Genomic DNA, 20167 nt, shown 5'->3' on the forward strand with positions numbered 1-20167 from the left:
AGCGGCGCCGCCATCAGAGCTGCTCGGGAGCGCGGCACGCGGGGCTGCACATTGACCAAATAATCACATTACGCTACACAATTGTATGGACTGTGAATGTACCTTATAGCGAGCTGAATTGTACCTTTGAAATTATGTATTGTGATACATGAGTAGAACTTTCAGGACTTAAATTGTGCCGAGGGGAGAAAATGAGATAATAGTTTGAATTATATCTGTGATTTTTTTTACTGTAATTTCATTTTTGTAGATGAAAGGGTTCTACAGTGCAGGCGAAATATTTTAACCCCCATTTCCTTTGAAGGAAACAGTTACTACTGTACATCTTTTGATTTGTAAAGAGGCTGTACCATAGACTGTATATAAGAAGTGGACGTAGTCACCGTGACGTCACCCACTGGTTTGTGGACTGCCGCTTTGAAGCCTCGAGTTTGGCATTTTGACCGTCGGCATCTTGGTTTTTTGGAGCCAGAAGTGACCATATTTGGATGAGAGGGTGGAGCTGGGGAGTTATAGACATTACTATGCCTCTATCCTGATTGACAGGTCGCCGTGGTAACAACTTGTCAATCATAAGGTAGCCACGCCCTAAAGCATCCCCTGCTTTATGATCTATTTGACACTAAATGGGACCATAATTTACTAAATGAACATCATGCTGTATTGAAGAAGACTTGCGATCGAGACCCTAAACTCCTTTTCACAATGTTTACTGAGGTAATAAATCAAGAGAGAAGTAGGCTCATTTTCTCATAGACTTCTATACAATCAGACTTATTTTTAGCAACCAGAGGCGTCGCCCCCTGCTGGCTGTTAGAAAGAATGCAAGTTTAAGGCACTTCCGCATTGGCTTCACTTTTCAGACCCGGAGGCTACGTCCACTTCTTTTGTATAGTCTGCGGGTTGCACTTAGGCACAGAGGTACTTTGAACTAAATGCTAACATGTTCATAATGATAACGCTAACACACTGATGTTATGTAATGTTTAATATGTTCACTCTTTTAGTTTAGCGTGTTAGCATGCTGACACTTTTGATAATAAACACTAATTAGCGATATTTATTTCAGTTTGGATCAAAGTGGTGGACCAACCGACCGTCCAACCAACCAACAGGTATTGCCCGTCATAGAGTCATGCTGATGGCATGTCTAAATGATAAATGGTAAATGGACTTCTCAAAGCACTTTACACTACATGTCAACATTCACCCATTCACACACACATACACTGATAGCAGAGGCTGTCAGGATCTAATCTAAATGATGGCACAGCCTTTGGGACTACATATCTTGCTCAAGGACACTTTGACCTGTGATCGGAAGAGCCAGGGATCAAACCGCCGACCTTCTGATTGGTGGACGACCTGGTCTACCTCTGAGCCACAGCTGCCCACCATATAAAGTTATCTTAATGTGATTCATTGCTTTTTTTTTTTTCTGCAATTTGAAACAATAACCACAAATTATACTAGAGTTACAGCTGCAATAATAACAATGACAGATGACTGATACTGCAGTTGAAAAGGAAGTACAGTAAGTAAGACTTTTCTATAATGCAGAGCTTTGGTTAAACAAGCTTTTCTCTGAGCCAGAAACAATTTGATTGTTTGAGTTCAACCTCAATGGTGGAGGCAAAGCAGCTACAGTGTTATTATGAAGCCTCTCTCTCTCTCTCTCTCTCTCTCTCTCTCTCTCTCTCTCTCTCTCTCTCTCGATGAATGCCAGCCATTTTTTGATCAGGGTTATTTATTTGCCATTCAAGCTTGCCAGCTAGCAATCTGTGATTTGGGCTGTGCTCATTCAGGTTTAACTCAAGCACTGAGATTACATCTGCTGCCCTCAGCCTCTGAGTGTTGTTAGATTAACTTAAAGTCTGACCTGCTGCCATAACATTCACGCTTTCATGCGGTAAATAACAAAAAGAATATCAAACAGCAGCGATACACAATCCTGGATTATGATAAACGGCGAACTGCGTCATCACATTCAATTATCCACATCTGTAATTGCTGCATATTTGACTTTGTTGGAAGTGCTTCAAGTGGCAGTTTGTTTAAAATAGCCTCTATTCAGAATGAGAATCTCCGCTGGATGATTAGGGGACAGGCCGGGCTGAGACTGATTGCTGTGGCCTTTCCAGGGCTATTCTGGCTCTGCTGAGTGTGTGCCTTCCACTCAACATTGATCTATCGACCCACGGTCCAGTAAAACCTCGCTCGGACCAAAAGGTGAATCTCATTTCTAAACACACACGAACGCAGACAACAGCCAAGCCCATGCATTACACGCAAACACACAAGACTAACAAGCGTGTTGATTTTTGATGACAAGATTGATGCAGCCCCTCTGAATTCTCCTTGCGTCGACAATAGCCGGCCACTCTCTCTCTCTCTCCACTGTGTGTGTGTGTGTGTGTGTGTGGTCGTGCGCCATTGAACAAGCTTTGTAGGCTTTGTGACGACGGTGCAATCACCGCAGTGTAATTGGAATTGAGCAGCTCATCCATGTAGCCGCGCGGCTCGGTAGGTAGGGTTAGGAAAGCGATTGCCACTGTCTGCTGTAATGAGATGCAGGTTGACGCCTCGGGGTCAAAGGTCAGATATAGAAGACATCAACTTATTCATGAGAAAAAAAAAAAACTGTACTGCCAGGATGACCAAATACACTGCTGCTTTATCTGATTCACTACAAGGCGCTTTTGCTGTTTGATGCTTGATATATTCTATCAAGATGTATTTCTGAATAATTCCTTTATACAGTTATTATGACATTTTAAGATGAATAATTGAAGAGGGGATTCTCGTTAAGAAGCGTAATCCTAAAAAGAGAGGAATAAGTCTCTTAAGTTTCGAGCCTTACTGACAGCTTTCCTCACTTTGTGTAAGTGGCCTTCTCTCTGTTCAATTCTCTCCGTCGTCTGTGAGCTCACTCACCTACATTGAGCTTTCCTCTCCAGCGTGCAGCAACAAAAGCGTCTGGCCCCGGCCTCAATTTGACTACATGCAGGGCTGCTCCTTTACAGCTCTGTCATGGCCCGTCTTCCTCTCGATGTAAGTCTGCATTTCACCTCCTCTTTTTCTCTTCCCCCCCGCAGGGCAGTCAACAGTGCAGAAGGAAAGCTCTGTATTTACAGTGCACACGTGTCAGGACCACAGGTCTTTTGGTCAGACATGTTTTCTAAGACTGCTTTCATTGTGTCCGTCTAGCCTGTTATGAAAATGCAAAATGAATGAACAAATCGTCACAAGATCATAATCTTTACTGTGTTGTACAAAAATGTTAAAGTTCATTGCAGGCAGTTTAGCTATCAGGGTGAACTTTGCACATTTTCATAATAGACAATCTAGCTGCCTCCAAACTGTCTAGAAAATGTAATATCTTAAAGCCTTTACACACCGGGGGCGTGATGAATAAACAACACTCGCTTGCGAAATATTATATGTCTAGGGCTTTTATTTTGAAAGGTAAGAACTGAAGTGGATCTGGTCTGCGCTGCCTTCATCAAGGTTGAATAGAGTAATAAAGTTTGTTCGTCCTAGTTCAAATTACGGAGCCTCCGTGTTGTTGTTTCATAAATATAGGGGCAACGTGATTGGTTGGTGCGAAAGATAAGAAAATCGAACTTATTACGTCATTTTTCGACACAAAATATTTGCTTTTTGTGTGGAAGTACTCATGACAAAAACAACTGCTCGAAAAAATATGTTGACGTGCGAATTAATCATATGAAAAAGAAACCTAACAGCCTTCAGACTGTCACTGACACCACATCATTGTAATTAAAAGGGAAGCATTTTCTATACTTTAAACTCAAGGTGAAATAAGAAATGACACGTTCAAGTTTTAATCCTGTGTCCTTATCTTAATTGTTCAGTTATCCCGCTTTATATGTCCCAATACATATAAAAATATATTTTTCTTGTAAAAAGAGAGGATAACGTTAACATATTTTGGAGGGCTCATCTTGAATCTGGGGGCGTACAATGTGATTTTGGCAACTAACATAGAAGGACTTGTTTGGATCTTTTTGAAACATTTTTTATTACCAAAGAAGAAGAAGAAATGGTTGAATTAAATTAATATCCCCTGATCTATTAACGCAAGTGAGGAAGGTGTAAGTGGAGGCCAACAGTTTTTCATATCTCACTAATTGCTAAGTCATGCCCACGTTTGAGCAATCCAGTCAAATCTGAGGGGAGTGATAAAATCCTTCTGATAATTATACCCCTTCATGTATACATCACATATATTACTTCTGCCTCACTGAGATTTTAAAAGCTCCTACATTATTTGTCCATTTGTGACAAAACCTGGAGGGTGACACATTTATAGGTGATGGTGGTTAAAACAGACTTGGCATTGATGATCGGAAACTAGCATGACATTTTAGAGGTCATTTTTTCCAGCCAGCTGCCACAGCATGGGTGAAATTTGGCTGAAAATTTGAGATAACACTGAGCACAGTATGTTATTTGTTACATGTTTCATTTTCACATCTCTAATATTGGATGTACCAGCCAAAACTCCTATCTACTCGACCTCAGAAGCTATTTTGGTTAGCATATCATGAATGAAAAGCTAGAGCTTAATCCCCTTAGTCAGTTGATCGACAGAAAATTAATCAGTAATTTTGTAATTTTGATGGTTCCAGCTTCTTAAATTTCAGAATTTGTTGCACTTGTTTTTCATATAATATAGTAAACTGAATATATTTGGGTTTTGGACTGTTGTTCAGACCAAACAGGACAATAATAATATCACCTTGGGTTCTTGGAAATAGTGAGGGACATTTTTAACAATTTTTTGGCATTTATTATTTAGCATTTCATATTAATTGATTAACCCATTTGTGCCTTCAACTGAAAATTTTAATTTCTTTGGGGGAAGTGTTCTCTGCGCTTGCCTTAGCACAAATGTGAAGACATTTTCAAAATCGGTCTAACTGTTGCCTGAAAAGTGAGTTTTTCTTATCATACTATATCTATTCTTTGGGCACATGGGACTACTGTTTTTGCAATAGACTCCATTATATTTTAGGAAGAAACTGTAGTTATAGACTAAAGACTAAATATGTCATGATACCAAAATGGCTGTATCTCAGAAACTACAAGGAGCACAATCAAGTATTTGGTATGTACAAACTCATAACATGTTGAATATCAAAGATATGCACACATATGCAGTGTAAAAGATCTTTTTTTTTTTTAAATCCTGAATTTGACTATTAATAAAAGTGTGATTTTTCATGTGATCTAAAAATGTCAAAGTTGTACTGTTGTTGATACTTTCCAAAAGTATGTTCATTCAAATTGAAAATAAACTTTAGTTGCAGTTCAAAAAGAACATATTTACCTACACACGGGCATTTTCTATGGAGCTGGGATCACATGAAATATAACAAAGTAATTTAAAATAAACACAGCAGAGAACAGGAGAGACTCTGACATAAACAGAGAAGCGCCTGAGATGAAACCCAAACCAATTGCCTTTTTTTCCTCCTCCCTCCCTGAACAACAATTACTGCTAATTATCAGCTGCTCTGCCCTCCTCAGCTCCTGCCCTTAGCACTCAAAGCACGTAGCGCACATCCATCCGCTCACTTCTCAGGCCATTCTTCTCCGCTTCTATCTCCCTTCTCCCTCTGCACAAGCAGCCTCTCATCTGCCTGTAACCAAAACAGCACAGGAGGATGCCGGGGTGTCGCCGGGCCCGATGGGACAGCGTGAGTTCTGGAGCTTTCCATTATTCATGCCCGCCCTCCTTCTCGTCGCGGTTTCTCTCCTTCCTTCCCTCAATCCCCCTCATCCGCCCTTTTGCTCTCGCAGCGTGCAATGGATTTATTAGGAGGTATTACCAAGAAGGCCTGGCGTTAACCATGCTCACATCCTGACGGACACAATGCAGGAAGGAGAGGAGGAAGAAACATAAGAGGTAACACGACAGCAACACTCACGAGAGCTAGGCGGGAATAGAGGAGTGTGTTCTTTAAAATACATGTTTTATAATCTGTGCCTGTGACACGTATCCTCATACAACGGTTCGTATGATATCTTACAAAAAGTTATTTCTCATTTTTCGTGCGTTTTCCTACGAATGTCCTGCAACATGTGACGAATGTGGTTTAGAATTCGTTAGTTTTAGAAAAAGATCAACTTGGTTAGGTTTATGCAACAAAATAAGCTTAGTTAGGTTTCGGAAAAGATAGACTTGGTTAGATTTAGGCAACAAAACTAATTAATTAGGTTTAGGAAAAGATCAACTTGGTTAGGTTTAGAATACAAAACTACTTAGTTAGGTTTAGAAAAAGATCAACTTGGTTAGGTTTATGCAACAAAATAAGCTTAGTTAGGTTTCGGAAAAGATAGACTTGGTTAGGTTTAGGCAACAAAATTACTTAATTAGGTTTAGGAAAAGATCAACTTGGTTAGGTTTAGGCTACAAAACTACTTAGGTTTGGGTCAATATAACTCCGGAAGTGACGTTACTTAAGTACGGAAGTTACGTGACAAATAATTCAACATTGACTTCTGGTTTCACACGGGATACGAACACCAGTCTCCTGGGAGAAAGTCGGGTGTTTTTTGACCCACGCGACCACCCCGACCTACTTCCTACATTGCGTTTGTCTCTCTTTATACTTCCTGGTTCACCATAACGTGGATTATATACAAATTTATTTCATGGATATTATATGAATTATAATGCATTAACTTACAATTATGTTTTAATAAGGCTGTGTTTTGAATTATGTATTGTTAAGACTTTTCTCTTTCCACTGAACCTGTTCTGCCTTCTCCTTTCCCTCTGACATTCAATCCGTCCTTCCATCAAACTTCCAGTGCATGTTTCTGTCTCTTACTGTTCACATAAAGTGAACCCGCCTGTCTTGCAACAACCACTGAAGCCTCGGGGGAGCAGTTGCTTAACGGGCAGCGTTCATCATCGCGTTGCATCATAGGAGTGACGGTTGGAGCCCCTGACTGTACCACACACACACACACACACTAACACACTTCCATGACACACATGTTGGTGAGCTGACTTTTCTAAATCTAAGCAGAACATTAATGATGACCGAGTCAGAATATTTTCCATGCCAGAGACCGTTCATTTCAGATTATGGCTCTCTGTTTGACACAGCTTAATGGCACACGAGCACACACTGCAGAATATTAATCTTCCTGTGTCATACGCGCACATTAAAGCACACGTACATGCACGTGCACGCATTCCCTGAAGCAGCAGAGACGAGTCAGTGTGATTAAGTGTGTCGCAGAGTGTGCAGATGTGCTATTGCGCTGGCATATATGTCTCTAGGTTTGTTCATTTGTGTGTATGCGAGTGCGTTTTAGTGACACACAAGATGTCATATCGTGCCATTTGTGGCATCAGAAATACACGGGGCCTTTCCTAAGCTCATCAAGCGTCTCTCCGAGCTGATAGACTGCAGCTTACTGTACCAGCAGCGATGTCTGCTAGAGGCTACGCCACTGAGAACAAAGCCACGGCTCTCTGAAACATCACAGGCCAACGCCATCCAAACCTCAGAAGAACCTCTCCATCGCGCCACTCATTGTGCCGCCGACTTATCGGGCCATTCCTGAATAGGACGCGCTAATAGAATTATGAGGAGGGAATGAAAGGAGGAGAGAATGGCGGCGATGTTTTCTGTTGAGAGAGGATTCGTTTCCAGGGGAGCGGCGGCGGCGGCGGTCTCGCGGACATATGTTGTAGCCATTGTGCAGTCAATAACGCCGGTGGCTGACACTGAATGAACTCTCAGGCACAGAGTAAGAGCACCCAGGTGAGTCACATCAACATTCGTGACAGGGGGGAGCAGGCGAGAGAAGAAGAAGAGATGCGAGCTGCAGGAAATGCTGTTTCCTGTGTGGTTTGATGCTGAGTGAGCAGGTGGAAAATTTCAAATCGTACAGAGACACACACATATGCTACCAGCTGTCTTACACACACACACACACATGCTGTTGTGAAGTGTGTGCACGTGTTTCCCCAGGAGAGAGGCCGAGGCCAGAGCAGTCTGACTGTCTGGAAACAGCTGGACATGGCCGATGAACGCCGGTACACAGCACAGAACATCACACCGGGGTCAATCAGCTTAGCAGCGTGACACAATGTGGTTTAATCGTTTATAGTGCACCGGGGTCCTGTCTCACATTATTAACTTTGTCATAAAGGTCATTTAAAATGCATTTACATGCCGTTTTTTTTAGGCTTAAAGTGTCTGTTTCTTTAATGCTTTTTGATTCAAAACATAGAAAAAGAAATCATAAAAAGTGAAAAAAATCACTTATCTGTAATTATCATCCAAGTTTTGCCATGAAAATTGAACTCAAACCCCAAAAGGACAAATTGTCTTCACAGAAGGTTTGGACATCTGCTGAGTCCGGCTTCCTCTCTATAAAAAACGCTCGCTTGCTGCTATTTAGGAGACAACTTTGTATTTTGCTCTTGAGTTTCCATTCATCAATCCTACGTGCTGAAAAGATTTCTCGCCAGCATCAATAATTTGGGCAAATTACAGCATCACAATTAGAGGGGGACGGTGTGTTCTTCTCCGTTTCGGCCATAATTTGCAACAGATACTTTCACATAAATATGAAGTCTAGTTCAATTTCAAAATATTCTATTATCTATAATTTTTTCCCCCCAAAATTGACTGAGTGAAACCATTTGAATTGAAATGTAGTAATTTCATTTAAATTGAATCCTTTAACACGTTCTGTTGTAAAAAAATAAAGCACCTCAGTAGTTTAAATGCAACCTCTATGTTTTTATGTGCAGGCAGGGACAGTACAGGCTGCCACGCTGCTCTTATATCACTCAGGTTGACACACAAACGGCTCCACTGGGCTCGGACTCCCATTGTGAACTGGCTGGATAACAACATGTCTGCACTTTGAGCATATGATCAGGTTTTGTATGACACACCGATGCCCTCGGGGACATGCATATGGCGAATTGGAAATCTGGTTATCCAAACATTTAAAGGAGCCAGAGCTTCTCTGGAGGCAGAGATAATCTCATTGGCTGAGAGAGGGCAGAGCCACAGTTGTTGAGTTGATAAATGACATCGCAGATAGAAGCAAACAAAGAACTCTAATCCAAAAAAATGACTTTTTCTTTTCATTCATTCATGACCTGGTATTCGTGGCTGCAATATATGATTATTTTCTCAATTATTCGATTAATAATTTGGTCTATAAAACATCAGACAACAGTGAAAAATGCCACAATATCCCAAAGCCCAAGGTGATGTCCAACTAACAGTCCAAAATGGAAAAATGGAAAATTTACTACAATGTAAGACCAAGATAAGCAATAAAACCTCACATTTGAGAACTATCAAATGTTTGAAAAATCTCTCTTTTTCAAAAACACTAGCCTTCATGAAACTATCACAACATGAGATATGACTTCTCCCTTCCCTCTCACAGTCTAGCAGCTAACCAGCCAACTAGCCGCATCTACCGGCATCAAAACAGGAATGAAGGGGTTAAGTCCGCCTCTTGCTTGATTTGATTGGCTGCCTGGGCCGAGTGTGACCTTGACGAGCGGTGTGACTCCACGCCTGGCACTGAAAAGTTGAGAACATTTTAACTTTTGTGTTCGTCTAAAAAACACTAGAAAAAAGCAACGCGGTGGGCCGAACAATAGGAAAACAATGGTTTTGCCGGCGACGCATTTCTATCAGCACATCTCATTGTGATCAGCCCCTTAATCGATTAACTGATTATTAAACTAGTTTAGATGATTAATAAACTAACTGTGCAGCTCCACATTCTTGACTTTGGAGGGTCAACTGACCGGCTTTAAATTGAGTTATAGGCTAGTGTTACAAGTTTGGTTCACCTGGGGTCATTAGCTAAGTCTTGAAGAACCAATTTCATATGAATAAATTGCATTATTGGTGCATATTGGCCAAGCTGACACTTGTGAACTATGGCTACTATATGCTCTGTAAAAATAAATGCTCACATTCGATACAGAGCCAATCAAAAAGCACCAACTTGTCTCCTGTAGTCCAATATTCTATTTTCAGGAGGCATTATGGTCTTAATAGATACTATGCGTGTTGTCTTGTTTATATTACGCACATGAACACAGGTGCACAGTGGAAATTCTTTCAAAAGTGAGCACACAAAAATAAAACCCAGCCTCTGAACACAATGCATTAGAACAGGTTGTATGACTAGCTGTGTGTACAGCCTCATTCCATGCATCTCTGCTGGTCAAACAACCCGTCTGACTTTAGAGAAAGGAGGAAGGACAGAGATGCGAGCAAAGATCCTGTAACCTCCCTAGTAACTAACCATTACCCAGATATATATACGGATGATGAGAGGTGTGTGCTTGGAGGTATGTGCTGATTGGATAATGTGTGTGTGCCCCCCAGAGCCTTTCAGTGTGCTCCAAATGGCCCTGCTGCATGTAGATGCCATCAGATTGCCTCTGATTGGGGCTGCCTGAAGTCATCGCTCTCCTCTTCTTGTCTTTCATGTTGGCTGCATTAGTGACAGGAGAGTAATCAAAGCTGCCATTAATGCCTGGCCATTTCCTCTGCCCTTGTCATGCAGGCCCACAGGGCAGGACTACGCTTCCACTCCGCGGAAGTACAGTGTTGGGGGGGCAAGACGGCTAAAACCACCCAGCTAATGGATTTTCCTCATTTCCTGTGGCTTTGGACTTGAAAGAAAGAGAAAAAAAACAAAGATGCTGGTGATGGTAGGAGTAGTGATTTGTTAAGAGTTCTAATTTAGAGACAAAAGGGGATGTATTTTAACCACCATAAACTCAAGTCAATAATGTTTAATGGAGCAGCCCATCTTAGACCGGGACTGTTTATTAATGTGGGGTTCAGATACAGAAAGGTCTACGCTATATGGCTGCAGCATACATAAACCTTCTGTATATCAATTACTGACCCCGTGTTGCCTTGAATTCTTGAAGAAAACATAGTTTTTCTCGCATGCCTCCATGGCGAACGAAGAGTCAAAAAACGGAGAAAAGTCTTGATGAATTGAAGTAAATGGGGGCCGCGTTTAACAACAGCAAAACTATATCAAAACATCCATTTACAAACTCTCATATGCTCACTATTTCCCAAACACATGCATCTTCGCTAAAAAATTAATATTTAAAATACCTCCGCATAAACAGTCTCACGCATGAGCAGGCACGCTACTCGTCCGCACGAGTCCTAAGTGTTTTAAATAGTATGTTTTTAGCATTTTTAGGTTTGGAAAGTAGTGAGAATACGACTAGATAAATGAGTGTTTGAAAACGGATGTGTGAATACAGTTTTGCTGTTGTTAAACACGGCCCCCATTTGCTTAAATTCATCGATAATTTTCTCAGTTTTTTGATCTTTGTTCGCCGTGGTGGCATGCTAGAAAAACAAAGTTTTCTTCAAGAATTCAAGGCAACACGGGGTGAACAATTAATATACAGAAGGTCATTTTGTGGGTGAAGTATTCCTTTAACACCAGCTGCATTAATATTAGGGCTGTCAATCGTGACAAATATTTAAACGCAATTAATTGCTCATTTTTTATCTGTGTACCTTAAAGGGAGATTTAATAAGTATTTAATACTCTTATCAACATGGGAGTGTGCGAATATGCTTGCTTTATGCTAATGTATGTATATATTTATTATTGAATATCAATTAACACAAAACAAATCATAAAGTGGGCATGTCTGGAAAGGCAAGACTCATGGGTACCCATAGAACCCATTTTCAGGTCAAGAGACCCCTTTGAAAATGGACATGAAAGTTGTTCCTCGCCAAAATTTAGCGTAATTTCGTAGCGTTATTTAGTGTTCTTCCCGACAAGCTGGCGTGACATGGTTGGTACCAATGGATTCCTTAGGTTTTTCTGGTTTCATGTGATGCCAGTATCTTCACTAGGATTGAGCCCGCTACAACCTAAAAATCGCAAGTTGCGTTAATGTGTTAAAGAAATCAGTGGCGTTAAAACTAATTTGTGTGAATGTGATGTTATTATCACGTTAAATTTGACAGCCCTAATTAATATATATATATCTTTTAAATACAATAATAACTAACCTGATTATGGTCAGTGAAATATAACCTATGTATAAATGTCATTAGGCTGGGATGAAAGGATTTTCCCCCCGTATTCACCTGTAGTGCCTCGCCTCATTCAGAATGGCTGACAATGAGGACAGAGTGGAGCTGAATTAGACCCGAGAAGATAAACCATTCATACATCTGTTAGCAACGTCCCATTAAATCCAGTTGAAGTGGCTCATTCTACCAGGCAGCGTTTCATCCTGTCTACCTCCTACGTTGTCTCTCTTTCTATCTCTGAGTCACACTATAAACTACCAAGGTGCTTTTTTTTTTTATTTCTAATCCTGTGGTTGCTGTGCACAATTTCATTTAACTGTGCCTCAACATGTGAGTTTCACTTTAATCAACCCTGGCTTCAAATTACCCACCATCCACCACTGTGCCAGTCTCTGGCATGAAACATATGTCTTGTCCCGGCGCTCTGAACATGGGCTGCGAACTATGTGAGTAATTAGTAATGTAACCCTCCCAACTTCTTTCATGTCTGGATTGAAATTTATTGCTGAGACAATTAGTCTAATTATACAGTTTGCCGCGGCATGCCACTGTAACAGGATCCAACTTGCGCGCTTCTGTGCGCCTCCACTTTTTCTCTCATGTGTTATTGCAAAAGCAGGAAAAACAAAATGTGTAAAAATGTGCACTGATGTGATTTGGCAACACGCTCCGGTAGGCGACGAGCATGTCTGATTTATGATACGCAAATCTCTGCGGATCACAGTTCGCGCCTCATAGCTAAAGTAATACACACATGACAAGAGCGGAGGAGAGGAGCGGTTAAGTATTCCTCTGTCGTTCTGGAGAGAACCACTGAGGGGCGGCGAGGGCCTCGGAGCCTCGGAGCCTCAGAGCCTTAGAGCTATAGGAATGCTTTGCGAGAGCGCCGACTGATGAGAGAGAAACCCCAAAAAGTGGGTTAGCGGAGAGAGAGATGGTAAAAAAACATGACTCAGCAGGACACAAATCAAGGGATTTGGGAACACTTTAGTAAAAAGCAGCGAATGAGAGAGGGGGAGGACCGGCAATCGAGGTCTAGTGAGCTGTGAGTGACTGCAGCCAGGGCCTGTGGTGTCCTGAAATCCGAGGGCTGTGTCTGGTAAATTGGTGGGTGGGGTACATGGCGGCTGTTGATAAGCAGATAGAAAACAGAGCTCAGCGCCTATAAATACACTATAAATACACATAGGGAAACCCTGGAGCTATGGGACTAGTATGGCGAGGGCACAGAGCGATGGAGGGGAGGCTCCAAGCTGGAGCTGCGAAAATATTCAGGGAAAAACAGAGAGATGGAGATGGATGGCGTTAGAAATAAGTGGCAGAGAGGGTTGAATAGAGAAACCAAAACACTGAGAGTACAAATCAGATGGAATGAGGAAGGTATCCAAGATATTTAACCACAAAACAAACTTTATCAGATCTCAATAACACCATGAGTCACTTCTTCTGTTTCATAAGGCCAGTAAACGAAGGGAAAAGCCGCATCTTACTACTCCGACCTCTGAGGAACCAACCTCGTTTTTAATGCACCACCATTATAACCTCACAAATACAAGAGGAAGCCAAGCGGATGGACGCTGCAGCTGGAAAGCACAATACAAAACTGACCTTGTTAAGCATTTATAAGGACTGTCTGGAAGGCTTTATGAGCAGGGAAAAACAAGGTTTTTGCGAGAGGAGGAACGATAAACAACGGATTCATATTTTCCAGGGAGGGCTGCGAGAGTAAGTAAAGGAAAGAAACTCACTGGAGAGGACTAAAGGGACAGCGTAAAGTGAGCCAGTTTCTCCCAGCTGAATCGCTCATATCATATCAGGAGAAAATGAGAGGACGAAGGCGTTGTCGGAGGGAGCGGAGAGCGGCGCTCTCCTCTCGCTTTCTATTCTCCCGTGACCGGAGATTGAGAGGTGTGGCTGGAGGAAGAAGGAGTGATGGTGAGAAGGAGTGACGGGGAGAGAAAAGGGACAGAGAAAAACAGGAAATGGCCTTGGGAGGGTTGGAAAAGAAGCAGGGAGGTGAATGAGGGAATAAAACAGCAAAAAGCAAGTAAAAGGATGAGGATGAGAGGCAAAGGAAGATGAAAGGTGCTGATTAAATGTGTGATCATGTTGACAAAAATAGTAAAGGATAAGTTCTAGGGATGTCACGATACCAGACATTTAGTAGTTGATACCAATACCAGTGAAACTTCCATGATTCTTGATACCAATTTGATACCACGGTAAAAAAACATGTACTTCAACATCCTCTATCACCGTTTGCATACCGGTTGTTGTTAGGAAGTTAAACAGGTCATAATTCCCTCTATTATCTATTTGATATTGGTGTGAAAACATCTCCTTCAAACAGCTGTTGTTTTTTTCAAGTTTCTCTCCAAAAACTACATTTTATTCGATTACATTTGAACACATCATTATATTGTTATAATTTACCTATGCCCAATAATCCATTTTTACTGAATAGAGTCTGAACACATCATAATGTAAATCAGTGACACCTCCTGTTAACGTTAACTGTTAGCCCCAAACACATTATCTATCGTCCCGGGGCAACGGGACGCTGTTGGTCTCAAGCCCTGATCCTCTACGGTATCTACAGGTACCTGTGGTAACGTGGAGAAACGAGTACCGTCACGTTTTCTGAATTTTTCGCATCAACTTGGTACCGAAGTGTGACATCGTTACTGACGGCTTTACAATACCAAAGATATCGGATAAGTGCAAATTTTTTTTTTTCTGTTTTTAAGACAGACTTGAAAAATTGCGTACGTCATTTTTCACGTCTCGGAACAGAGAGTTCAGTGAAACAGATCAGAGGAACGCAGTTTCCTGTACCACTTTAGCAAAGAAACTACGAGTAAAGAGGGAGAAAAAATGCAGCAGCAAACTGGCCATCGAGACACAAACTGACGCTTAGTCCCTTAAGCCGCAGATAAACTTGCTGTTAACTACATGTTCGCGTGACGCTGCCTTGCGTATCCTGCGTCCATTTGGAGCCTCGATTGTGTACGTAGTCAGGAATGAGCGTGACGCAAACGTGTGGTTAAAAGCAAGTATATCTTAGTTGCAGCTAGCAACAGTTACTAACGACATACAGACCATGACAGATGCATGAACATTTAATTAAGGGAATAAAAAATACATGGTAAAAAAAAATGAAGACTGATGTGAATTTGCATATTTAATATTTCTTAAGACTGTTGCACTTAACTGCAGCTCCTCCATCACTGCACTGCAGAATAAAGGAGTGAATATTGACTGAGAGCTCAAACAAACTGCTTTTAATGTGTCTTTACACGGTATGACAGATGTGAAAGCCCCTCTTCAGACTGACTAATAAATTATGAGTTGTACTCTTACATTTAGTAGAGGGAGTGTTTTGGATGTAGTGCATGCTGCATGTTTAAGTGATCTGCCTGCTTGAGTTGTTCATTTAGGGGAGGACATGTGGAATTAAAGGTGAAAGCGCTGCCCTGTTCCAGACGCTGGGCTATGATTTTCCCGGATCATTACTTTGAATGATGAGGCGGCCACGCCCCCTCTGAAGTTAGCTCGTGCTTAGACAAGAACTGAGACTCCAAAGCTCATATTTGAATAAGCGCTGGACAAACACTACGGATTCCCCCCCTCCTCCTCCCACCCCAAACGCTGCACTGAGTTAACTGAACACACAGCACAGCATCACAGTTGGTAGGAAAGCTCTCGCAGCACACTAATCCGTGCCATTTTGCCAAGCTGCTTTCTCCTCGCCATGCCTAACAATGCCGAAGTCACTTTTCCTCCCTGTCTCTCTCTCTCTTTTTGCGAACAACAACAAATCATAATCCTTTGGTGAGCCCGACCATATGGTCTTTTCTTTATCCTTTCTTTATCCACACCCCACTGACATTAATAATCTGTTGGACTGGGGAGATGGTATGGGGCCAAAACACTCACAAAATTCAAATAATCCCACTGTCGTTTTTGTACTTCTTTTAGCTGAAACTCACATTCTCATTGATTGTTTAAAAAAAACAAACTCATAAGTCAATATTTGAGTATACGAGAGGAAATAATTATGCTCTAGGATTCCAGAATGACAGGCCCGCGGAGAATTATCACCTGAAAATGCAGTTTTAGCATCTTTCAGTAAAAAAAAAAGGTCTGTTTGCATTGAAAAAGCTCAGAAAGACCCACTGTATGCTACCTGCAAACAACTACCTAGTGAGCACAGTGGAGCATTTAGCAGCTAAAGAGCCAGATATTTCCCTCAGGAGTTGGTGGAAACCAAAACGGAGCTCAAAGGAGAGTGAATATTGGACCTACATTGATCAGGTGGCCAGAAACTCCAAATGAATGCTAACGATGCTCCTTAACCGCTGGATGTGTAAATAGGCTGTTTGCTAACAGGTTCACCATATCAACTTAAAAGGTGATTATATACTGTATATGTGTATTGTTTACAGATGCTTCCCCCAAGTGGCCGGTTTAAAGGTACAGTGTGTAGGATTTGGTGGCATCTAGTGGTGTGGTTGCAGATTGCAACCAACTGAGTACCTCTCCGCTCACTCCTTCCTTTCCAAGACTGAGGTAACGTGAGCTACCGAGGGTAAAATTGTGGTAATGCCGTTCGCCTCCCTCAGAAGCCATCTTTGCCATAATAACACTACTTTAGGAGCAACGGGAGTCAGATGGTGGCTAGCGGTATCCCGGTTTTGCTACCTGCAGCTCACGTTAACGCAGTTTCACAAGAGTTTGGGAGAACTACGGTGGCCTTCAGGTAACGTAAAAAACGTGAAAGGCTCTCTCTAGAGTCAGCGTTTGGTTTATCCATTTTACTTTTCCTTTAAAGTAGTTCTAATTAGCTTCAGCTGCTGGTCATCATGGTGGCTGTTTGGCTGAAAGCTAGTCATACTATGTTATAGGCTAGCTACTTTGCCTAGCTTAGGTGTTTTCAAAGTGCTAATTTTTCTGCAATTTTGTAGGTAAAAATTGTAGGGTGGCAAGAAACAAAACTCAAAACGAATGCTAATGTTGCTCCCTTTCTGCTGGGTGTGTAAACAAGCCACTGTTTGCTAACATGTTAGCTACCTGCTGTATGTGCCTATGTTGCGCTTACAGCTTGTTGCACTGCCCCCCAGAGGCCAATAACATCAATTAAAACTGCTTTCATTCTGCGCACATAATAAATATCTTTGCAATAATCTCTCTTTGAACCTGTTACACTTCATTCCTATTGAAAAACGATGCATATTTGATGTTCTTCAGCAGTCATTTCATTTTGTAACGGATGAGAAGATAATGACATATTACTGAATTTTTTTTCTAATTTCTGTCACATTATATAATGGTTGCTATTTGAGTCATTATATAGTCTGTTATTTGATGTTTTTCTCTCAGCAACGAGTACATTTGCATCTTGTGCCGATAAAGCACCAATAACTGTAATGAAACAGAACTGTTATAGCCTCCACAGTTACAATTAAAGTGTGCCAATAAAAAAAAAAAATAGGCACCTCAGTCTGAGTATATTATTTTGCCACCTAAGCAGCACATCCCAAGATTAGTGAAACTAATCACATGCTGTCATCATTTTTAAATTTATGCTCCTCTTTAAGACAACCAGAGGTGTCTGAGCGGAGACTGACTGGCTCAGCACATGCAACCTTTTCCATCCTGTTTCAAGTGAGGCAGCAATTCATGTTGGGACTTGGGCACTATGGGTGGCTTTTTAATCTCCCCATCTGAGGTTGGTTGCATCACTTGTTTTGACTACCCAACCTCCTTCTTTTCCTCTGAGGAGGACGTCAGTGGTGGAGCTTCGGGGGGATATGCAGATATTGAATTGTAAGAGCAGAGTTTTCTACTTTAATCAGGCTCATACAGTATGCAGCAGTGTGGAACAGATGTTGTTTAATCCACATCTATACCATAGCCAGAGCGCTGACAGCTGGTTCACGCAACCCCTTTCCCACCGTAACCTTAGTCGCCGCTCTGCTGTTTGCTAATGACGTATCACAACATGCCCTCATAATATTACGTTCCTGAACGCCCCCCTCAGTGGGCAATTCTTCGGAGGGGTGAAGAGAAAGCCTAATTAGACCAAATGTCCGTCTGCTGGAAGGGAGAGGTGGAGGGTGAGTCGAAGAAATGAGATGAACGCAGTAAAAAAACGTGACGCCCTAAAGACCTCGCGGTGCTATAATTAAACCTGACAATCAGGAATGTTGGAGAGCGACGGGTGAACATGGTATTTTACCTCCTGCTTCATTATAGTCTAATGATTCCCCCCCTAAGGTGTTTTCCCTGACACTAACTACAGCTTATAAAAGGGATCAGTTTGTGCCGCCGGGACAGCGCGGAGAGACGAGGAGCTTTAATAGCTAGTGAAGGTGAAGGCAGAGCGTATAAGGAGGGAGATCACAAGAGAAGCTTTGCAGACCAGACTGGAGCTCCGCCACACTATAAAACGCTGGATACTTCTTTAAAACTAGAGCTGTCTCGCCCTGTGGCGGGATAACAGATACTGTGTGTGTGCGCACGGAGCCGCGGCTGTTTCTTCGGGCCATCGCAGCTCTCACATCAAGGTATTCAGAACATTCACTGTTAAATCATAGCACATTCTCCCTCCTTAATTACTGAGACTCACAGCACTTTCACCCCCGAACACATTTGGAGCAGTTTCATCAAACTCTGGGAGCGTTTACAAGTTTACTTGGCCGGAACACTCAGGCTCAAATAACCGAAACTAAGACAGGTGAAAATGCTTCTTCCAAGACGAGCGTGGTGCTGTTTCGCTGAGAATTTATCAGGCCAACTACAGAAACAACCCAGAAAACGGCAAGTTTGCTACACGAACACGGATGTTGACATTTGTTAGTCGGCAGCCGAGCAAAACAAACTGCCATCAGGACTAATGCTCGCGCTCAGTTATTCCTTCAAAAGCTCTTAAGCACAAGCAAGTAAATGAGTTCCTGATTCTTGGCTAAAGTTAAAGGGACTCAAGTTTGATTTATTTAGATTCACCCTGCTGCCAATAAACGTCAAACCTCCTGAGATGACTTTCAAAACTGTGTCCAGTGAACGAGCGAGTTGTGATTTTTGTTTATAAGGCCTGGTTTTCTTGTGATCATGCAGCCTAAACTAGCATGAACTAAATAAAAAAAAATGCACAAAAGTTTACATAGATTGACCCCAAAAGAAAGCAGCTTACTGTAAGGGGTGTCATGAACAATAATGAGGTTCATTTTTAGCTTCATGAATATTCAGTGTGTAACCTGAGATAAAAAAAATGCCGGTGTTTCCACTTAACTCAAGTATGCGATACTAAATACGGGACACATGACACTGGCCCACTCTCTCTTTGTTCATTGACTCGGGGAAGACATAAAAGCCTCATTTTCCAGTCACCCTCTGCGCCTCTGCTTTCAGCATCTGGTCCTCAATAAGAATGGCGGCGCGGAGGGCCGGGCCCACGCCAGATGAATCACTGTCTGCCGCGATTGTCACATCAGCTGTTGAGGTGTACTGTGTCCAGACAGAGAGCGAAGCCTGCTCTTTGAGTGACGGCTCCTTCACAGAAAAGAGACAAGATGACAGATGGTATCGAGGCCTGCGTTCCCACGGAAACACAGAGCCGGATCGGGTTTCTGAGATGTTTATGGGCGAGTAATTAAGCTTCTTTTTTTTGTTATTATTTCTAAGAAACAATGAATGAGTTCATCAGGGATGATTGCGACGGGCCGGGAACAACTTGCCTCTGAGACTGCGGAGAAATGGCAGCACAGCGTTTAAAATGCTTGTCTGGCACACACACACACACAAACGTGCACGAACGCGCGGCGCACACACACAGATGGCAGAGGAATTTTATCCGAGGCTTTGATATGCAGATTGGATGCTGGCTTCGTCATTTCTGCTGGCTGCAACACTGTGTTATCGTTCCTTCAGCACTGCATTAGAGCTGATAACATTTACCTGAGGGGGGCAGTTGACTGATAATATCATCAAGACATTTCTGCTCCTGGAAGGCCTGACCGAGGGGCCGCGTGGAATTTGCCATAACGGTATCACTG

The 20167-nt window shown here is 42.1% G+C and overlaps 1 protein-coding gene across 1 annotated transcript in view; it reads right to left on the minus strand.

Moving 5' to 3' along the window:
- The window catches only part of fam20cb (FAM20C golgi associated secretory pathway kinase b), a 60170-nt gene that overhangs the window by 22600 nt on the left and 17403 nt on the right, over positions 1–20167 (minus strand). The window lies entirely within an intron of this gene.

This window comes from Sebastes umbrosus, chromosome 20 (assembly GCF_015220745.1).
Source record: "Sebastes umbrosus isolate fSebUmb1 chromosome 20, fSebUmb1.pri, whole genome shotgun sequence".
Taxonomy (NCBI): domain Eukaryota; kingdom Metazoa; phylum Chordata; class Actinopteri; order Perciformes; family Sebastidae; genus Sebastes; species Sebastes umbrosus.